Genomic DNA, 21,733 nt, shown 5'->3' with positions numbered 1-21,733 from the left:
TTAACATGACATTACAACCTTTCCCAAGGTGTTTCACTGTTTAGATGTGTTTTTCAAGTCTTCAGGAATGTGCTTACTGGCTACATATGGCTAAATCTTTACCTTCATTTTATAAACAGCATGCTAACCCAATGTAGCTTTCTATGCGGTAATGGATATACAGCAGTCCTAAATATTGACCAGACAGGGGCAGGGGTGCAGGCAGACTTCAGAAAACATCATAAACACTGATCTACAGTAGTTACCATAGGGCCACCTGGCTTCTTCTGATCTTCCATGTACTATTGTCACCAGACATTCAAAGGTAAACTGCCTAAGACTACAAGCTAGAGTTTAAAATCTTGTTCAACAGAAGCAGATTGCACTGAACTACATTGATAGACTGTGTCAAGGAAAATATATGCAGTATCTGTATCATCAGCTCCTTTGGATGTGGAAGAATAGCATGGCAAGATGCATCTGCAGTGGTTCATACATAGAGATGATATTGTAAAGGTCAGGAAGCATAGCAATCGACCATGAGGCTCCAGTTCCCCCAGGAAGAACAAAAAAAAAATCAATCACAGGTTTATAGCAACACCCTTGGATTGATATCTGGTAAGAATGTCACGTATCTCATGCAAAAACATGGAAACAGGTCCAAGCGACTTGCAGTTAACCCTTTAATCACCTAGGTTTCTTTGGTCAGTACCTTAACACAAATAATGTGGGAAGTAACGGACAAGGAAGAAATCAAGGGCTGCTTTTAAAGAGCTCCCTCAACCCATTACATCAGGAGGAAAGTGTCAGCACAACAAAATTTGTGGGTGACAGGAATTTGGTGGAGAAAAAGGGTCACCCTCACAAGGCTTTATGCCACTAATGTAGTTCTGCTTGTTTGTAGTCATCATTTGGTTCCTGATAGTGTGATTTATTCCACACTAAAGGAATGACCTTCTAAAATAATCAGATATTATGAAAGCTAATACAGAACCAGCCTCTAGCAGGGGACTTCAGTGCAGTCTTCTGATGGAGACCTTTGCATCACTCAAAATGGGTTTCATGTTTAAATCAAGACACCTACATGTAGAAGTGTGCATATAAATTAGGAGCACAAGCTTCCATCATCGTCAACCAATAGTGCTATCTGAGATATCATAAGGTATCCCATCAAGCCTTCAATTGCCAGTCCAGCAAGGTACAGAAGGGTACAGGTAGGTCCTCTGTTTATCTGCCAACCCTGTATTGATCTTTCAGATATCCTCTGGCATCAGAAATGGCACCAGCTGCCTATGCTTAGGCAACTGAACTTAATCCTAGTGAACATAACCACTGGTCCTTGAGGAGCGATTCCTCTGATCAGCTACTAGGTTTTACTTCAGGCTGGACAGAATCAGTTCCTAGGCACCTCTGCCCATACTGTCTAGCCCTCCATTGACTATAGCATGAGACACTTAGCATGCCTGTAGATAGCTAACTACAGGCACCAAAACTGAATCTTAAACTTTAACCCATCTGCAGTGTCTATCCTACACCTTGCGTTCACATCCTGACTGGCTTCTCAGCTCCTAAGATCAGATATGCATTTAAAGCCTTTCAAATTGCCATATCAAAGCACAAAACAGCATCTCTGGAATATAAAAATTACCCACTAGATGATGATACTATTTTCATTTTACTAATACGAAAGCAGTACATTGTGCTATTCTGTAACTCTTGCATAATGACTTGGTAAAACCAGAAGTGGAGTTACCTGATCTTCAGCCTAGTATGTTTTTTAAAAAAGTTTGAAACACATTATCTAGCATCATTTGATGCCACTAAAAAAATCTGCTTAAAGAACTGTTATGATCTTAACCTGGAAATGCTGCCCTAGTTGTTATGATAGTCTGTGTAAATTTAGAAGGGGCAAACTACAAAACAGATTTGCCTGTCTTTCTAAACAAAAATAAGCACTTCTTTTGCTGTGGGTACAATTTTGACTACACTGACAATCAAAGAAGAAATCACTAATCTGGAAAAGCCCCTGTAGGATCCACAAAGTCCAGTTCCAGAAGCAAATCAAAGACATGAAAAAGGATTGTAAAAGCTGCAGTCATGCAGTGTTATTTTAAATTTTGTTGTGTATGCTGCATAGCCTGCTGCTTCTCCAAAAGGGCACAGATCTACCAGCCTTTGTCTGTGACCTAGATGTCCTGTCATATAAAGCAACATGTGTCTTGGATGCTCTAGGATTCATCAAATGATGGTAGGTGCCTACATTTAGCCAATGGTATCTTGCTTTGACGTTATTTATATGCTCACTTACAGATCTTCAAGACTTTGTCTGTCATGTCAAACCTTCAGCATTCATCCCTCCACATATTCAATGCTGGAAGCTGGGAGCAAGCAATTTCCTGAAATTCTACGAGACACACATTGATTCTGTGAAAGGATGGTCACCTGCCAGCCTGCCATAGCAATCCCCAGATGCACCCCTGGCATTTCCATGGCCAGGAACAAAATTCTGCTCCTGAGGCCATTAATCTCACACAAACATGGACTTCCTCACCATTTTCACATGCAGAAAGAGGAAATGTGGACCTTAGTGACTCACAAGGAGATCACCTCAGTAGTTCTACTTCATTCATGACTTTTGCATTACAGTTCTGTAGAATACAGTCACTGATCCAGAGAACTCATGGACATTGAGGACAGGCTGGCTAGAGGTGCTTTTAGCTTGGTATCTAAGAGAAGACACCTAAAAGATCATGTATGAAAGCAAAGAGCAAGGCATCAGGAGTAGGAAGAGAAGAAATTCTTAACATGGCTACAAAGAGAAGCTCTAGTCATGAAGAGGAAAAGTCTAAGTTCTTAATTCTGAGAAGAAGAAAAAAAAGGTCTTGGTAGACATTAAACCTGGTAATCCATAATTAAAAATAATCAAATTATTGGATATCTCTTACTTAAGGATGATGGGCAGAGAGAGGCAGAGCTAGCAACTCTGCATCAGTATTATCAAAGATTTAGAGAAACAAGACCATGAGTAGTCACTGATCTGTGCTCTAACTAATAAATCACAAGATGGGGTACAAAAGAAGGTCTGTTATATTGGAAAGTTTGTTGAAGACAATCAAATAGGACATGAAACAGATTGAATAGTTTCTTTATCATTGGAAAGAACAGAAAGGAAAAAAGATCTGTGTTGCAGTGAATGATTCTTATGGGGTGGCAGGTGAATAGTATAACCATAGGAGTATCCTTGAAGTTTAGAAAAATTGTATCTGATTAATCTCTCGTGTAAGAACTTATTTTACCAGCTGAAGGAAAATCTGTATTAAATCTCACTTTTCTAGGTAAAAATGAAAAAAGAAAGTCTTGTGTGGTCACCTGTGTGCAGGCATTTAAGACTTTTTGTGTCTTAATGTACAGAATCTGATCCCAAAAACTAATACACACATGCACACATGAACACAAGGTGCTATAAAAGTGTCAGTATATGAAAGCTGGATATAATCGTAAGACGAACTGAGTAGAAGAGAATCTTTTAATATAAAATGACTGTGATTAGAGGCAGCTGAAAAATACTTCATTAAAATGTTAAAAAAGGTGCATAACCACATCAGAAGGATTCACTAATAAAAAAGAGAAGAAAAAAGAAGAGAAATGTAATAACTCCTCTTCAACAATCCAATGCTTAAAATAACAACTTGTAGCTCATGCAGTTTAAAAAATAATTCATATGCATGTATACACATGTAGAGGAGTTTACTAGTAAACATAAACTATCAATAGGCAGAACAAAAAAATATCAGCGAAGACCAAATGTTGAATGGTAAACACGGTAATAATAAGACATTACATATATATTTGGAAGGAAATATTTTTTAATTATTATTTGGAGATAATTACTAGCTAGTACTAATAACCAAGAAGAAAACTTTTAAAAAGTAAAAAAAAATCAGCTATTTGTTATTTAAAAAAACAAAGTCCCAGACAACATTTACCCCTCAAAATTAACATAGCCCCATAGTTCTGCAAGACATTGCTGTTTATATGTAACAATCCTGGACCACTTGGAAAATGCTGGAGAAATGAGGAAAAAAAAAAATTCTGAAAAAATTGTAACTTTTTAAATTAATCTCTGCTAAGTGCTGAGAGAGCCACTGGTGTGGCTCACTAAGTTAATCTTCCTGACGCTGACCCTTAGTAACATCATACAAAAGCTGATACGGGATACAAGATGATGACATAATTAGCACCAGTCTACACTTCAGCATGAAAAATCTGTAATCAAAACTACTTGAAACCGGTCTTTGATGATAATTCAAATATTCAAATCTGTTGATAAAATAGCTATGTTAGGATATCATATCCTTAGACACCTTTTAAAATTTTGCTTTCTCTGACTGAACATTCAGACAATAAAATAAGCACTTTGTTAATCAACATATTTGTAACTATTAACAAATATTTCTCCAGAAAAAAAATATTTTGTATAAAAATTATTTTTTTACAAAAATAAATGTAAAAAAATTAAAAATGTGTATTTAATAAGAGCCTTTCTAATATAAGGCCGCAGGTATATGTTTTAGTACTATAATATTCCGTATCTTCACCAGTACTCTGGAAGATTATATGCTACTGAAATACACAGATAACACAGAAATTAATGGAGTGATAAACTGTGTTGGAGACAGGCCAGTTACATACACTGGCCTATGTCATTTGGCAGATTTGACTCAACTGAAGAACATACCAATTCCAAGGTGTTGTACCTATGAACAAAGAATGTGGGGCATGCTTGAAAGACCAAAGATCATAATCCGTAAGGCAGTAACAGTGAAGAGGATCTGGACAGCCAGATGAACACGAGCAATTTCTGTGCTGCTGTAGCTGAAGGGCAGAATGTGATCTGTAGCTGCACAACCTTTCAGGCAGTATTAATTTTCCAGAAAACTGCTGAGGTATTCAGATACGGTCAGGAACTTCTAACAATAGAGGGCAAGTTTTCATCAAGACCTTACCTATTTTTCTGTTAGTTTGCCAAATACCCTGATGGAGTCTACAGGTTTTTAAAGTCTATAGATTTAAGGCTACAGGTCTCATCATAGACTTATCTGAGACCAAGCTCCCAAAAGTTTCACAATCAGCACTACTCTCCCTCTCTCTATATATGCTCACATATCTACCATATGGACTTCCTCAGGGTTACCAACTGTGAGGGATCCAAAGCTTTAGGCTCCTTTCCAGGAGAAATGGCAATTTTTGCTCCCTTGTGGGGAAGTAGCTCAGCATTTTCTTCCCTTGCAGGCAGGTAGTCCTGAAACTGATCATTCTTGTTGGAATTCTCAAGGTATCTGAATTTCTTGCTAGAGGCATGGAGACTGCAATGTTCAGTCCCAAGTTCCAAAACTTCCAGGTCAGCCAATGCTTGCTTAGTGAATATTATTCTTGTTTCCCTCTAGCCATGATGTACCAGAAGTCCAGAAAGCCAAGAATGAACTGAGAGCCTTAAATCTGGACTTCTAAAATTTTCCTTTCCCAATTTTTTCCTTACCGAGATTTCTTCAAATCAAAACCTGGATTCTCAAATACTCTCAAAAACTGTCCAGTGTTTACAGAGGCAGAGCATTCATATAGCAATCATTGTCTATGCTACACAAAGATAGAAGACGATCATTTAGGACCTAAAAAATCCACGGCAAATACTGGTAAATACTAGAATTACTGCATAATTGTTACTGCCAATCAAGTATGATGCTAAAATTATTTGAAATTTTGCTTTTCCCTAATCAGTAGTATTAGACATGATCATAACGTGATAAAAATAAAATGTTCAGAGAAAAAAATTGTGATTTCCTGAAAATGTAATGAGTTGATTATATAAAAAGGTTGCAGTTAAAAAAATCATCTCCCTGTGACAGACGAGTTACTCAGTAAAGGCAGATTTTCAGCCAGCCATGATGCAAGATTCAAATTTCTACAGGTAAGATTCCTGTACTACTTTTATAGCCAAGGTTTGCTCAGAATTTATTTTTATAACTTAAAGCATGTTCTTTCTTCTGTGTGGAAGTTAACATGGAAGGATGTAAAGAATTTTTCTTTTAAATCTAGTATCTCAAAGAATGAAACAAAACACGGCAAATGTATTTCCTACATTTAAAATGATTCTATATTGTCATCATCAAACATAACCTGGAAAATGATGGGTAGTTTATGTAAGCAGTGTATCCCATACTATTTTAGTACTTTGTACAGTCTTCCTAAACAAATTGTAAACTGACCTTCTACTGCTCTCCTTAGAAAATGGCAAGTAAATCCAAGTTCTAACATAACTTTTTCAGCCTGTCTGTGTATTCCAAAAGCAATTTATTTTCTAATGACATTTGTCAAGTATTGCACCTGATAATCTGAGTAAGTTTTTAGAAGCTGGATATGGTTTGTGAAATGCTGTTGAACCTATTTGATAAATGTGACATTTCCCAATTACTTCAATGGGTCCCCAAGTATCTCTGTGCTTTATTACATACTTTCACTACATGAAAGTCATTAACTATACTCTTTCAGTATACTAACCTCCACTTTCAAATAATAAAAGACAAACAAATTACAATTGGAAACACCACTGTGTAAAATATATAAGAAAATAATATCCTAGATTTAAACTGAAAATATGTGACATCATTTTTTGCAATATATCTATTAATTTACTTTAAGGAGCTATTCCTCTGTTTTGTGCAATTCTCTTGGAGTTCTGTGTTAATCTGAATTTATGCAACATGACCCATGTTGCATGTTGCAAAAAATTCATGAAGAAAGAAAAAGCAATTCTAAAAATTAAAGATGCAGAGTATATATTAATACAAGTTAACTGAAGAACTGGATTAAATTAATTTAACTTTATATTAGACAACTAAAAATAATCAATACTTAGCACGTGATCTCTACCATGGTACTGAAACTACGAAGTTATGGCACTATTCCAGAGGTACACCAAGATAAAACTGTGTATGTCCTTACATTGCTCCTCAATGCTCCTCAATCTAGAATGACCCAGGATTTAGGCACTATATTCTGGGTTTGTTTTTTTAATAAGATTATATTTCAAACTATTTGACTGAACCATGGCCGTCGATGCACAGTTTCATCCAGAAGTGCTACCATCAAGCATCAGGGCAACATGTGTGAAGATTCTGGGGAATTAAAATGTGCAGATCAAGTTAACCTAAATCTGATCTCAGCGTGTATGTACAAAACCTTGACTTTCCATATGACATCAAAAGACCTGATCACTGGAGTCAATGTAGAGCTTCCTATTCAATCCACGGAGGTTTCAGTTGGACTTACTGATGCAACTTTTATAACAATATGCTCCAGCAGATCTTCCTCTCCCCTAAATGTCAGTAGGGTAGACCAAACCTGAATCTAAAACAATATATGACCCTTGATTTATGCCTTACTAATCACAGCCTTGTAATTCCATTTGAGGATAAAATGACTGCATTTGTGTATGAGGGGAGAACAGTGGATGTAATTTACCTCAACTTTAACAGGGCTTTTGAGACAGTATTCTTGTATCCTGCTACAACTATATTTTCATAGTCAGTTCTTTAAAATCAGTTCTTAGTATTTCAATCCTCTTAATTAAATGTGGCCTAGTACTGCTCTTAAAGAGCAGAATAATGTTCAAGATCTGGGGTTTGACAGCAAATTTGTATGATTCTCCCAAATATATTTAATGCATTGTTTCTGATTGTAAGATCCACAAGACAAAAGAGAAACAAACCTGCAGGACAAAAAGTTACTCTAAGAAGCTTCTGGAGTACTTAAGGAAAACTCAGGCAGAAGGGAAAGTGCTTTCCCTGTTCTTTCAGACCCTTTCCCCCCAAACTCACGTGCCTTGTTGGTATGGACATCTGAAATTTAGTTCAAATACTTTATAGCACCCTTTTCAGTAAAAAGGCAAACTTCTAAGAGAATTATATTATTTGAATCTTCACTTCAAGAAAACACCAGCATATAACCAGGCCCTCTTGGAGCAGAGTTCCAGAGGGAGCTCCGCAAAGATAAAAGCTACAAGTTGAAGGTACGTATTACAAAGTGACCAAACAGGCACGTGGACAAATTGATGACTAGAATATAAATTACTCTTTTGTCCTCTTCCACTTGTGATGAACACAAAAAGCTTTTATTAATATCAAGGAGAGTCCTTCTTGCAGAACAGTAGAATAATGTATCCTCAGGACTTGTTCTCAGAGTTTGAGTCATTCTCCTTCTATAATCTACAGAGGGAATCCAATCTTTCAGTTTTCAGATGAACAGTGCAGGCTGCAGCCAAATTTTTAAATGAAGGCCAGAATAAGCAGAATTTTGGTTAAACTCACAAATTCACCATATATTCTTTTTGTGAGGAAATACATTTGGGATTCATTGAATTATTCTGGTGGCAAGGCAGGAAACACTTTCAAGTATTTCTCATTGGCTTTATATTAGTTAGAGTGGAAAAGACCTGAAGTGCACACGGCTCATTTAGGCATCATTGTCATTACTTTGTTTACATTCTTAGACATGAGGAATGAGAAAGTAGTGTGGAAATTAGAGGTTGGAAGAAATAGCACCGGATCTAGAGCACTTTACTGGGAGAGAAGATATCCTTTCATCAGTTTGTATCTCTATAAAGACACTTTGGATATGCTCAGTGAGTAGGCTTTGGGACATGAGCTATAACAGAACTGAAACTTCCATCTGGAAGAAGAGATCCAGAATATGTCCCCACAGCTGAGCAATTCAAATCCCTCCAGAGTCTCATTGTTTTTCATAAGCCAATAAAATAATTAGTTTTGTCTTCCAAAAACTTGTAAGTACTTAACAGTATTAAAAGCCAGGTCCTAGTATCTAATTTTAAATCTCTTCATCTATGCCCTAGCCTGTGCTTTCACATGCAGCTGTGAAGAAAGGCCAGTACAACTGTGAAGCTGGAGTGCAATCACACTGTCCTTCTTTAACCAGTCCTCAAGTGTGCTCCCACACCAGGCTGCTTGCTCTGTGAGTGGTCACGGTGGTGAGTGCCAGTGCATGCTAACAGGACTGTGCAATACTGAAGCCTCAAGAACTTCAAAGTCAGTCATGTTGATTTTTTTCTCCCCTATTTATAAGCATTTCTGACTTAAAAGGTATTTATTCTTCACATGACAAGAAAAGAATGTTTTAGAAGTTTTACCGTTCCTATTACAATTCTTATTTTGGTCATATAGACAGGCTCAAACAAGGATTCATGCTTCCTTGCATTAGATGCAGGCAGACAACGAAAGCAGTCTGATCCAAAGGCCTTATAACAAGAAATGAAATAAAACAGAAGATACAATAGGTCTATATACATCTATATACCAGCCAGCAAAGCAGTCAAAAGCAGCACAGATAAAAGCTGAATGTAAAATTTATGGTAAGAATTAGAAAATAAATACAGATATATATTTTGGACTTAAGAGAACTGTAATTTCCTTGTTGTCATGAGTAGAAGCATATCATGCTACTTGCAAGCATTTAAACTTTTAGGAATGTCAAGAAATGAGATTCCTTGAAGATTATTTTCCATATTGTTGGTGATTCTGAACCAAATTTGCACCAAATTCACTAAATTTGTTCTAGAAATTCTGGTGGCACAGGACTACATCCATAAAAACCAAGACTTCATATTTCTAGCAGTTGCTAGTTACACTTAGCACGATATAAAAGATGCGGTTTCCCAGTCCTCCTATCTTCTGAAAGTAGTCAAACTAATGTGAAGAATTTCTTGACTACCATAATTTAAGGTACTCTGGGGTAAACTGTCACCAGCCTCATTGGATGATGATGGTCTCTTTCACAGAATACAGATAAATATTAACCTAGATGATTGATTTTACACATCACCTAGCCACTAAACTATTTAGTCAAGCTGCTTATCTCAGTGAATATTTAAACGCTTCAGGTTAACACTTTGGAAGAGAGATAAGCTCCAAAATATGTTGTAGCCTGGTGGCTATAGTACTCTTCTAAGGGACAAAAGGCCTGGGTCAGAGATTTGGCTTTAAAACTGGATCACCCTTCTCATTTCTCCTTGAGACACAAGGAATGCAGCTTTGTTTTGCTTTCATTAAAGACATTTGATGATGCAAAAGTTGTAATGTTTTTTCATGTTCTGAAAAAATGATTATTTGTTGATATATCAATACCAAAGACACAACCTTTTTAGCTCCAACATCTCAAAGCTGACCAAAGCCTAAACTTTGGCATGATGAAAAAGGTCATGCAGAAAAGGAGGTGGAAGAAAGCCTGACAGAGACAGCTTGTAAGATTTATTGTCTTAAAACTGAAGGGCAAGAGGATAAAAGGGCCAGTTGAGTGTAAATCGTTGGCTGGTCAGTATGCTTCTCTGGCCATGCCCTGCACCTGACCTGCACAGTCTTTTTATTTAGTCTAAATTCCTTTTTAACTCTTTCCTGGGTGAGGGCTCTCCACTCTGTGTGAATATGTGTGTGCAGTAGTGTCAGTGCAGCAATGGGAGTCAGACCTTGGGTGGCAGGATCTGTGTCCGTGGTGCCAGCAACTGGAACAAGTGCGGGTGTGAAAGTGAGTGTGACCACTAGCAAAGGTCAAGCTGGACAAATAGGTGAGCAGGTGAGGTGCCCTGGGACCAGGGGGCTGGGTGGGTCCCCAAGGGCCAGCTGCGGGTGTGGCAGTGCACGTGTCTCTGTGGGCAAGAGCATGGGTGTTGGCTATGGGGTCAGGGGAGTCCCGTGCGTGTGTGCGTGCGTGCAGGGGTGGGGGTGGGTGGTGTGGGGAGGGGGGGTGGGTGGGTAGGGGTGTGTGGGGGTGGGTATGGGTGGGGGGGGTGGCAGTCTGCACCAGCAACTGGAGCAGGGCTGCATCCTGGGGGTTTGTATGTCCAGATGCCAGTAACTGAGGAGCCTGGGATCCAGGGCAGCTACTGGGTAGACTTGAGTGCCTGAGACGAGCTGCTGGAGGGATCCACTGCATATATATATATGTAGATAGACAGATAGATAGACAGACAGATAGACAGACAGACAGACAGATAGATATTCTCACTAGTGGCCCTCCAACCTGGTCAACCAGAAAGAATATGATGAAGTTGTTGGTGATGTCTGTGTTCACGTGAGTGCTCTGAGTGTCTGTCCAATATCTGTGTGACTAGTCATGTATGCATGTATTTATGTATACCCATAGCATATAAACATGCTTTGTGTACTTGTTTGCTGGGAATGCATCTTCAGCCTTGCTGCTGGATGGACTTGGGGACACAGAGCACCAGCAGCCTCGTCTTTCTTTGAGCTGTTGGACCTGGCATGATTTATTTTCCTCTAAAAATCCTGTTCCCAAATACAGTGTGTTGAAAAATGACAGGTATATGTCATCAGAAAGGTTACTTTTCTAATTCTGAAGTTGAAGTGTGGCAATTTGTTGTATTTTGTACAGGAACAAAGACAGAAAAATAATTCAGTTCAAGGCAGACCAAACTTTATCTATTATGGAAGGAAATTGGGGGAAAGAGTACTTTAAAAGAGAAAATGCATTAGAAATGTAATTTTTAGAAATTAAGAAGCCAATAAGACTTACCAAAATCTAAAGAGTTAAACTTCACTAACATGAAGAAACCAAAAAGGATTTCACAAAAGATTATTAAATAATTTCCATTCCTCACACCCGCGACACCCAATGGTAAAGGTCCAAACTCCTCTATACATGGGGCATAAAGCTGTGGGAAACAGTCTTAGCAAATGGAAATTAAGCTAAATTTGAGTTAAAGTTACAGAGCAATGCAAGCACATTCACTTCCATATTTGTTGTATTCCAGTCCTGCAACTCATATTTTTTTCTTCTAAACTGCTGAGCAGTAACTTAACACCTCATAGAAGGCAAACAAATGTGCTACTTCAAGTCCATTTCAGAATGGATCAAGCCAAATCCATTTAAACTAGATCTGACGACAATTTGGCTGTTTACCTTTCCAATGACAGTAAAATTACTACTGGTCTGGCATTTTCTTTCCGGATCAACGGATATGGAGATTATATGTTTTGCAAGATAGAAATAGTTCTGAAGTGTTCTAAGGGGCTTAAGTGACCTCTTTCCTTACCAGATCCCCAGGGAACTGGTCTTAGTTTGTACTTATCAATGGCTGTGGCTCAATGAATCAGGGTCATATTCCATAAACGAGTTACACTTTGCATTTCACAATCCACCAACCACTAAAAAACAACTAATATGGGTTATCAGGGGCTCAGAAGTAAAGTAAAATGTTCTATACTTTCAGTGTTAGGCTTAAAACCCACCAGCTTAGGGAAGACATGCGAGGTAGGTAGGTGTACAGACTCTATAAAGTCAGTCTAGTTTCATCCTTGATCTGCATGAGTAACTTGTGCTGGCACCAACTGCCTACATGCACATCCTGAGGTGCAATATGCTCCAAATGACAGGTTTACATTTAACTCATAATATTTAACATTAAAGACTAATTTCACACAAGTCTATGTTCTGAATAAGCACCAATACTTAAACACACCTTCACTTAATATAAATCTTATAAGTATATATCATGATTTTTTGGGTACAGCACACCTAATGAAACTTTCCATAATTCATTTTGTCTAATATTTTGTGTGTATGTTTCTATAAGCACGTATTTTGTTAGCTGAAGTGTAACTACATTCAAAGGGCCATAACCCAGTCTCTTCTGTAACTCTCATACAATACATTAGCTCTACACATTTTTAAATTATCATTAAAATCCTACGAGAATAAAGGACAAGCCAAATGTGGGACACTTTAATAACTTGTGCCAATATTGAGGAACATGTAGTATAGCACCTATCCTCATACACAGAAATAAGAACACACAACAAAAAGCCAAAGAACATTCATGGAAATTCAGGTCAGAGCAGTCATAACTTTAGACTCTTAGATTTAACTTTGAAAGTCCAAAATGATTGTAATCACAATCACACTGCGTTTCAACCTCTTTGTTAGCTTGAATCACCCACATTGAAGACAGGCCTCAAGGTCTTTTGAAGGGGAAAAGCCTCCCAGAGCTGTGCATGGCAAACTGCTTGGAAAAGAGCGCACAGCTCTGCAGAAACATAAAGTCACTGACTTGTTCCCACAGTTCAGCCAGAAGCAGAGTTGTAAGAGTTACAAGAGCTGTAAACCAAAAGATCATTAGGGAAAATGATGGGGGGGGGGACACACACGACACGACACGACTTCAACTGTACCACTTTGCTTGGCAAATTTCACTTGCAGTTCTGCCATAGCAAGTGGCAACCTTCGACCTGCTCTCCCTCCAAGAGGGAATAGGATTTCTAACGTAAAAATACGATGCCTGATTGCATTTTTTTAACTGGGTTGAGCTTTACCCTCTAGAATTTATCTACATTGTCTGCACCTGTAATTAAACTGGGGAGTCTGTTGGTTTGTCTTAGACTGATTTACCCTTTAAATAGGTAATGCATAAAAATACATATTTTTCTGAACCCAAGGAGAGAATAGATCAACTTTGAACAAGCAATTTAAACATATTTAGTACTGTCACATATTGGTTTTTTCCGGAGAATCACACAGATACATATGATCTCAAGATGCCCACAACAGGCTTTTGTATAAGCCAAGTCATCACATCCACAAATAGATATTAGTGAACATAAGTATGCCACAACATACACACATGCAAATTCTGTGTGTAAAAAACCTAGGATACCAGATTTTGAAATCTGGTTTCTAGTACCCCCAAATTCAAAAATACACAACTAATTCACATACTAAAGTTTGCTGATCCAGTATAGCATCCACTGTAGACTACAGTAGTATCTTCACTGGCACTGAATCAGACTGACAATTATTGAAGACAACTATTAGCATTTCAGAATGAAACTGACCAAGGCACCACATTAAAGTAAAGTATTTCAGGTAAAAAAAGAGGAAACATTTATTAATGATATCTTCTTTTCTAAAAAAAACCAAAACCATGTAAGCTTTGCAGTTTAGTAAATTATAGGTCTTCACATGGAAAGAGGGATAGTAATAAAAAAAACCTTAGTCTGTTAAAACTAGCTAATTGCTGTTATTATTAAGTAAACAGACTAGCATCCCTTCTTTCCCATTCACTACTACACAACAATGAAAGCTCATTTCTGTATTTAGGTTTTGCCTAGTCACAGAGGTGGCGAGGGTACTATTTCAGAACTACACGGTATCAGAAATGTTTGTTGCTGTTAGTGTGCAGACCATTATGCTTATCAAAGGGTATGTTATAAATAGCTTATAGCTATTACAAATGCAACAATTAGCTGATAAATTAATAAGACAGACAAGTAAACTATCAATCATGGCCTGCTAACATAATTAGCATAAATTAAACAGGTTCACAGATTACTGTGCTGTTGCATAAAACAAGAGCACCTACTTCAGTTGTTCAGTAACTTCCATACTTTTAACACTACACAACGCTCAAAAAATAAACAAGGAGGCCACAATAAAACAATACTGAATATTCATTAGTAATTCTCTACCCAAGACTTGTTTATAGCAATTTCTGAGGTAAAAAAAATAAAGGGGATAGTGGTGGTGTAGGAATTTGTAGCTTAATATGTGCAGCAAAAATATCTTCCAAGGACAGAGATAACAGTAAGTGTAGTGATAATTATTGTATAGTGACCTAGTGGCCTATACAAGGCCTGTAGAAGCGCTGCATTAAAGCAGGACTGTTGTTACCAGCATAGTTAGCAATTTCAGTGTTTGCATGAGTTTTGGAATACAATTAAACAGGCATAAACAGTGCCCCTTGAACTCCTGGAATGAAAGGACAGCCTGGAAGTAATTTTATTTTAATTTCTTAATACATATTTATTGTATTTTGCCACTTTCTTCCATTTCTTGCCATGACTATGACACAAGAGCACCTGTAAATTCTAGTATTTTTTTAAAGCAAACTGAAAAGCATATTTATTCTTAACAAGGCACAAAAGAGACTTCCTGCTTTAGAAGCTTATGCTGTCTGAAGCAGTTTCAAGATCTAGAAAGAATTTTGCCAATGTTAAAAAATTCAAAGCAATCAAACAAGCAAGACCGAGTTGGTAGAACTGCACATACTCTGCCCTGTTAAAACTTTGCCTTCTGACTTAATACAGTTACTCAGATAAGAGTGAGAAAGAATCTGATTAACTGTTCATGTTTGCACAATACCAGGATAAAAGAATGAAACTGAGACTTTCAAAATTATGTCTCTGCATCCTTAATGCCAGTTTTCTGGCATACTCTCCTACTATACCACCAGCCACACAGGACCAATGGTGTAAAGATTTTATCTCCTTGATTCATGTTGTAAAGATGGGAAACTGCATTGTTGGGTTTTGTTTTGACAGCTGGGTGAAAGGACTGAAGTAAATTCTGCATAAAAAGAGCTCCCTTTTCAACCTTGAGTAACAGAGATAAACCTAAGAAGATTTATAGAAGTATGTATGTGCATTATTTTACACAAACTCCGAAGAGCTGATCTAATGCAAGACAAAGAGCTGGAGAGTGCAGGTGCTTCCCAGCTTTCTGGGCTTTTCTTCCCAAATTCCATGTTAAATCCTTAACATAAAATCTAGAATCTGAGGAAGCATTTCTGAAGAGACAATATACCTTTAATACAGTTATTATGCTGTCTGGGTGAGAGAATGTTTCTTGGCAAATACTAAGAAAATAATTTATGAAGGAAAGGCATTCTGGCTCCCGAAGACATGGAAACAGGATGTCCAAAGTTCTGTCTGTTCTTTCCACCTATGGGAAAGGAACAGTGCCAGCAACAGGAGGGGAATCTGCCTTTATAAAATTTGCAACAGCAAAAAGGCTTAGTGCTTCTAATGTTTATGATTTTATGAAGTTATGTCAACCTTTTGCATAAACCAGTGGCTGGCATATCTGCAGAAGACCTTCAGAACAAAAAAAGGTCAAAATTTGTTCAAAGATTTATCAAAATAATTAAACAAACATTCCATATTACAAAGGTATAATGCAAAATCATTTCTCTGAGCTGTACATCCCTAAGAGTTGATACATGACGCGGGTATCACATAACAGTATTATATATACAGAAAACTAAAATTGAACTTGCATACAAACTCAGATGCTGTAAGTATCTATACAGAAATGTAGATGTACAAATGAAACAGCTAAAAATATCTGAAAATATATGTCATCTACCTAATACATTACAAAGACACAACCCATCAATGTGCTGATCATCAACCAATGTCATGCATTGGCATGCTCTGTTATATTAGATCATACTGGTCTATAACGCAACCCAATATGCAAATCCTTGAATTCATGTCATGTCCCACTGATGTAAAAATTGAAACATTTATCTGTTTAGAAATGTAAGTCTTCTGCGTCAGGGCATATGTTTGTACACCATTTAGCAAAATAAAGTTCTGGATTGTGATTACAGCCCATATGCACTATAGTACTACAAGCGCTACAAGTAATAGCATGTACATATACACTCATGTTTTCAAAGCTGAGCAGAGATATTTGGCCTAACAGCTCCCTAACACCAACCAGAAAAGGTAGGCAGACAATGTATACCCCAGAAGTACTGTACATGAAAACATCCTACTGTTATCATACAAACAGGAAAGAAAGCTACAAGAAGCAAAAATACAGATGGAGACTGGCTAAATACAAACACTACAGCTTGACTGCGTTCATCTCTGGGGCCCCCAACATAAGAAGGACATGGACCTGTTGGAATGAGTCCAGAGGAGGACCCCAAAGATGATCAGAGGGCTAGGACACCTCTCCTATGAAGACAGGCTGAGAGAGCTGGGGTTGTTCATCCTGGAGAAGAGAAGGCTCCAAGGAGAGCTTATAGCAGCCTGACAGTGCCTAAAGGGGCGTGCAAGAAAGCTGGAGAGGGGCTTTATACAAGGGTGTGGAGTGATAGGGCAAGGGGGAATGGCTTTAAACTGAAAGAGGGTAGATTTAGATTAGCTATAAGGAAGATATTCTTTACTATGAGGATGGTGAGGCACTGGAACAGGTTGCTCAGAGAAGCTGTGGCTGCCTCATCCCTGGAAGTGTTCAAGGCCGGGTTGGAATTGAGCAACCTGGTCTAGTGGAAGGTGTCCCTGCCCATGGCAGAGGGCTTGGAACTAGATGATTTTTAAGTTTTTTTTCAACTCAAACCTTTCCATCATTCTACAATACTATGATATAACTGCCTGAAGATATACAAGGACAAAAAATGTCATGGAGAAAAGGAGTTGAGAAAGTCGTAGTAATACAAATAGATTTCTCAAAAACAGAGTCCTTCTGTTTAACTGAAGGTGGTATTATTCACACTGGAGGGAAAAAATGAATTATAGCCGAAACAAAGTCAGGAACTGCATCTTTATAACAAGACATAGACTTATGTAGATTTCTCTTTTTCCTTACTAATTATGCATTCTTAGCAGAACAGGAACTGCAGATCAGAAAAACACTGACAATTTTTGACAGTCACAAGATTTAGTAGAATTATCCTGGAGGTTAACAGCAACAGGCGCCTTAGCATACATAACAGCACTTCCACACGTGTTTAAAATTTATCTTGTGCAATACCTATCATTTCATATTTTTAAAAGCTACAAATTCTGTGCTCAGATCAGAGAACTGTTACCTGACAACGATAGAAGCCTAGGCTAAATAAACACACTTGATAGGGAAACCAGCAACAGGAGAGGCAACTAAGAGCATATTACTTTCTGGTTGCTTTCCTGTTCTCTTTGGTACTCTTGCCTGAAATAGTAAAACAAACCAGAAAATAGTGGAACAGTTAAAAAGGAGAATATCAGTATGTTTTTGCTGGAAATTTCTGGTGATCCCCATTTCAAGAGAATTATAAGGCTGCTGCAAGCTTTTCTCATATATATGAATTATTTGCAGAATTATACAGATCTATGCAATCTATCCAGAGAGATCTCTGTAGTTTCTTTCCCCCAAAAAAAACATTATTGTCCCCATCCCCATGGAAATTTTGAGAGGTGGCTAGTGAAATTAATAGAATGAGGACACAGCCTCAAACACCAGCATTGAATTACCATACCTGTAAATAATTAGCATGAACTCACCATGACTTTGGTGCTTTAATCACAGTAAAGAGACCATCTCTACAATCCACTGTTCAGATGGGCTACCCTACTTCTGGGGTGGCAGAGCTTTTACCATAGAGAAGTGAGCTGTACTGTGTCAGGTACTTTCAAAGATACTACTCTGTTTTAGTTGCAAAGAAACTTGTATCACAGCAATTCTAGAAACTGAGTCAGCAGGTGAGCCCTTATATCTTCACCTTGTATGAGGTCTTACCCTAACATTCTCCCTTTTGTTCCGTTTTTAATTTATTCCCATTATGAGTATAATGAAACAGGGCTGTAAATGACCAACATTCATAAAGACCAAGTCAAGGACAATTTAATTACTGCAATGGATTGGGATCTGAAAGTGAAAAGGTATGTCCATTGAAGTCAGCTGAAAACCACTGATTTACGTGAGGCCAGGATTTTGTCCTCAGATGTCTAACCCAGAGATTTCAAGTACTACCCTGAGCATATCGGTATGTCTAAGTAGGTTATCAGATATTCCCTGAAATTTTAGCTAATTATAAATGCCTCATTGAAGCACCATGCTGCATATAGGTATCTCATAGTGTGGTATATAATATTCGAGAAGCTAACAAAGATTGTGAGATGCTCACAATCAGGATTCCTGAACTGTTAGAAAGGATTGAGATCTACTAGCGAATATTTCCAGAACCTTACATAAATTTTCACCACAAATATTACCACACCAAAACCTTAAGAAAGCATGTTTTGGCCTCCTGCAATGAATGGACTGGTTTTAGCACTACAAGATTTTAAATACATTAAATTTTTATTCCTCTGTTTTGCTTTCTGGCTATCAGCAGTTTATAAGAACTCCATCTTCTCTTTGCAACCACAAGATCTACAAAGATTATTGTCTTAACTGAAAGCTTAGATTTTTGTGTAACTGATGCTACAAATAGCATCTTTCAGAAAATCATTTAATATTACTAACTATCATTTCCTGTCCGGCTCTTTTTCATGTTTAAGCCACAAAAGTCCTAGAACCCTGTGCTTGCTATTGCTGAGCAGCTCATAGAGCTGAAAACATGACAGCAGGAAATTAAAGGTAAAGGAATTCAGATGCAGCTTTTCTTTATACTTAATCCATGTTTTCAGAAGTTTTACTCATTTGAAATCACTGAGGACATCTATGGATAGTTTATATTACAGCAGTTTTGCAACTACTGTCTGTTCTTCCTTCTTTCTTGAGTTCATGCATCACACCCTCTTGTGAATTGGAGCATAACCAATCTGAAGGGGGAACTGTCTTTTAATCACACTGGGTTATCTCCAAATTAAATTTTCACATTCCTTCAGTCACAGTGTCCCAATCTCTGTGTCTTTGTGGATGAAAAAAATAAGTGTACCATAGGACAGATAATTTCAAAATGCAGTCAGATATTCCTGTTACAACATAAAAGGCAGGAGTAAAAACTAGTAATAGAGGTTGCAGAAAGCCAAAGAATCAATGCATTATCATCATATGCTATGTAGGGTTATCAGTGGGATTTGAAAAGTAGCATAGAGAAAGCACAGAGAAAGTAATACTCAGAAGGGTTGCCCTGATCAGTTCTGTCTTCTTCTGATCTGTTTCTTTATGTTCATTTATTTTCTGAATTATATTTCACCTCCAATTTCATGATCTCTTTTAGATGTCTCTGTACTCACTCACAGCATTGGTTGTGCACCAGCTGCTCAGGAGGAAAATTGAATGGTTAAATTTCTGACTTTTTTTTGTGGAGGACACTAAAAAGTGTATATATTTCATTACTGATTCAAGAACCCACTACAGTGCTGCAGGTTTTTGTTTGCTTTTGAATAAGAAATGTCTTCAAAGTGACAGCCATTAAAATTACTGCATGAACCAGTTATACGCTTCTTACAGACTTTAATAGCTTTATTTTTTAATGTGTTTTTGTCTGAAGCGTACGTGTATGTGTGTCTGTGGATGTATGCACATATATCTATATAATTATGTGTGCACTTATGTGCATATGCCCCCCTTCTATTATTGTTAATAAATTAATGTATATAAGAATGTGTTTAACACATTTCACTTCATGAGGAAAGTAAAACTAGGTTTGAGTAGGAAATAAATGTAAAACCTAACCCCCTTAAAATACAGCTTTTAGACTGGAAACCCAAACAGACCTACAACTATACTAGCATTCACAGGCACCATAGTGATGTGTGCTTTTTCAAGCTGCACAGTCCTGTAATACAGCAACAGCTTCTGTGCTTTATTCCTCCAGTTTTCCGGTTTCCATGGAAATGAGTGGGAATCCCAACACAAGGGAAAAATAACAGACTATCCATCTCACACCATGGTGCTGGATCTCTGAACAGCTGATACGAGGCAGTCGTCACAAGAATAAAAATACACACAATACAACACTATACATAACGCTGGAGCCAAAGAAAACGGTTACAACTGCCTCAAAGGAACACATGTAAACTAGCAGACTTAGTAGATACATAAAACTCCACAAGAATGACGCTTCATGCAATCTTGAAGCTGCCCAGGGTATGAATACAGGTACTTTAGGATGTTCTGAAACTGATTAATGGACCAAACTATAGCTAATTAAAGCAGAGCCCAATTTTCCTATTACTGACTTCACTACAGAAATGGTGAATTAAAAAGCATCTACCTCCTTTAAAATTGCAGTTTAAGTTATATGTGGTGTTAAAATTCTACCAATATAGATGTCCAAAGACCCATCAATTGCTGTTCAAGCCTTGGTTTCAAGAATGGATAGACTATTTACAGAAAACTCCCACTGTAGCAACACCATGCCTCTTTTTGGGTTTTGAGAATCCATGCCAGTTCTTTTGCCTTTTTGCACAAAAGTTGCAGGGTCATATGACTTCTCCCTGTTTACTATTCATATCTAAGATTTACAGGTTTGTTGGTATGGACACATAAATGCTTTTAGTGTTAATGAACTGCTAAAAAAATAGAACCAGCATAGTCTTTAAACTTCCTTAGATCAGGAAAAAAAAAAACCAAACAAAAACCAACGTTTTAACCTGTTTGCCTAAGTTTTCTCTCCTACCTGGCAACAAGTCCACGCTATTCTTCACCAGAATTGCTCCAGGCTCACTGCTGGATCTAGCACATTGTTTCTGATCAGATGTGCACAATGTTTGAGGTGCTTTCAAAGTAATTGGACTACTTTTTAGCAGAAGGTCTTGGAGCATAGAGAACCATATGCTAAACTCAGCAGAGAGACTGCTAGTCCTTGCAGTATCTCCTGCTCATTATTAGGTTCATCAGACACATGGTAGGAAACAGCAAATCATGGGTAGGACCCTTCCAATCGAAATAGTCTATTCATGAGGGAAACAAGATCTTTCAGACTGACAGAAGAGACAGAAAAGAAAATGGAGATTATGGAATTGCCAGAGAGAGGACAAAACCCTTCTGTGACATTCTCCATTGAATGTCAGCAGGGAACGACCATAGGGCATACTAGGCAAGTATCTAACTTCTCTATCGAAAGATGAACAAACTCTAGCCAAAGCTGTAAGCAAGCTCATCAGGCTTTCTGAGATGCAGCTTCCCCAGGGTAACAAAGCTGCACTGTGCCTCAGTATCACTGCGTTTGTAC

General features: G+C 37.7%; 1 protein-coding gene across 11 annotated transcripts in view; it reads right to left on the bottom strand.

The window, feature by feature from the left end:
* Positions 1 to 21,733, bottom strand: part of MYT1L (myelin transcription factor 1 like) — a 305,452-nt gene that overhangs the window by 131,903 nt on the left and 151,816 nt on the right. The gene's annotated exons all lie outside the window — the stretch shown is intronic.

The sequence above is a fragment of the Falco peregrinus genome, chromosome 7, assembly GCF_023634155.1.
Source record: "Falco peregrinus isolate bFalPer1 chromosome 7, bFalPer1.pri, whole genome shotgun sequence".
NCBI classification, from domain to species: Eukaryota; Metazoa; Chordata; class Aves; order Falconiformes; family Falconidae; genus Falco; species Falco peregrinus.
This window is presented reverse-complemented; position numbering and strand designations above follow the sequence as displayed.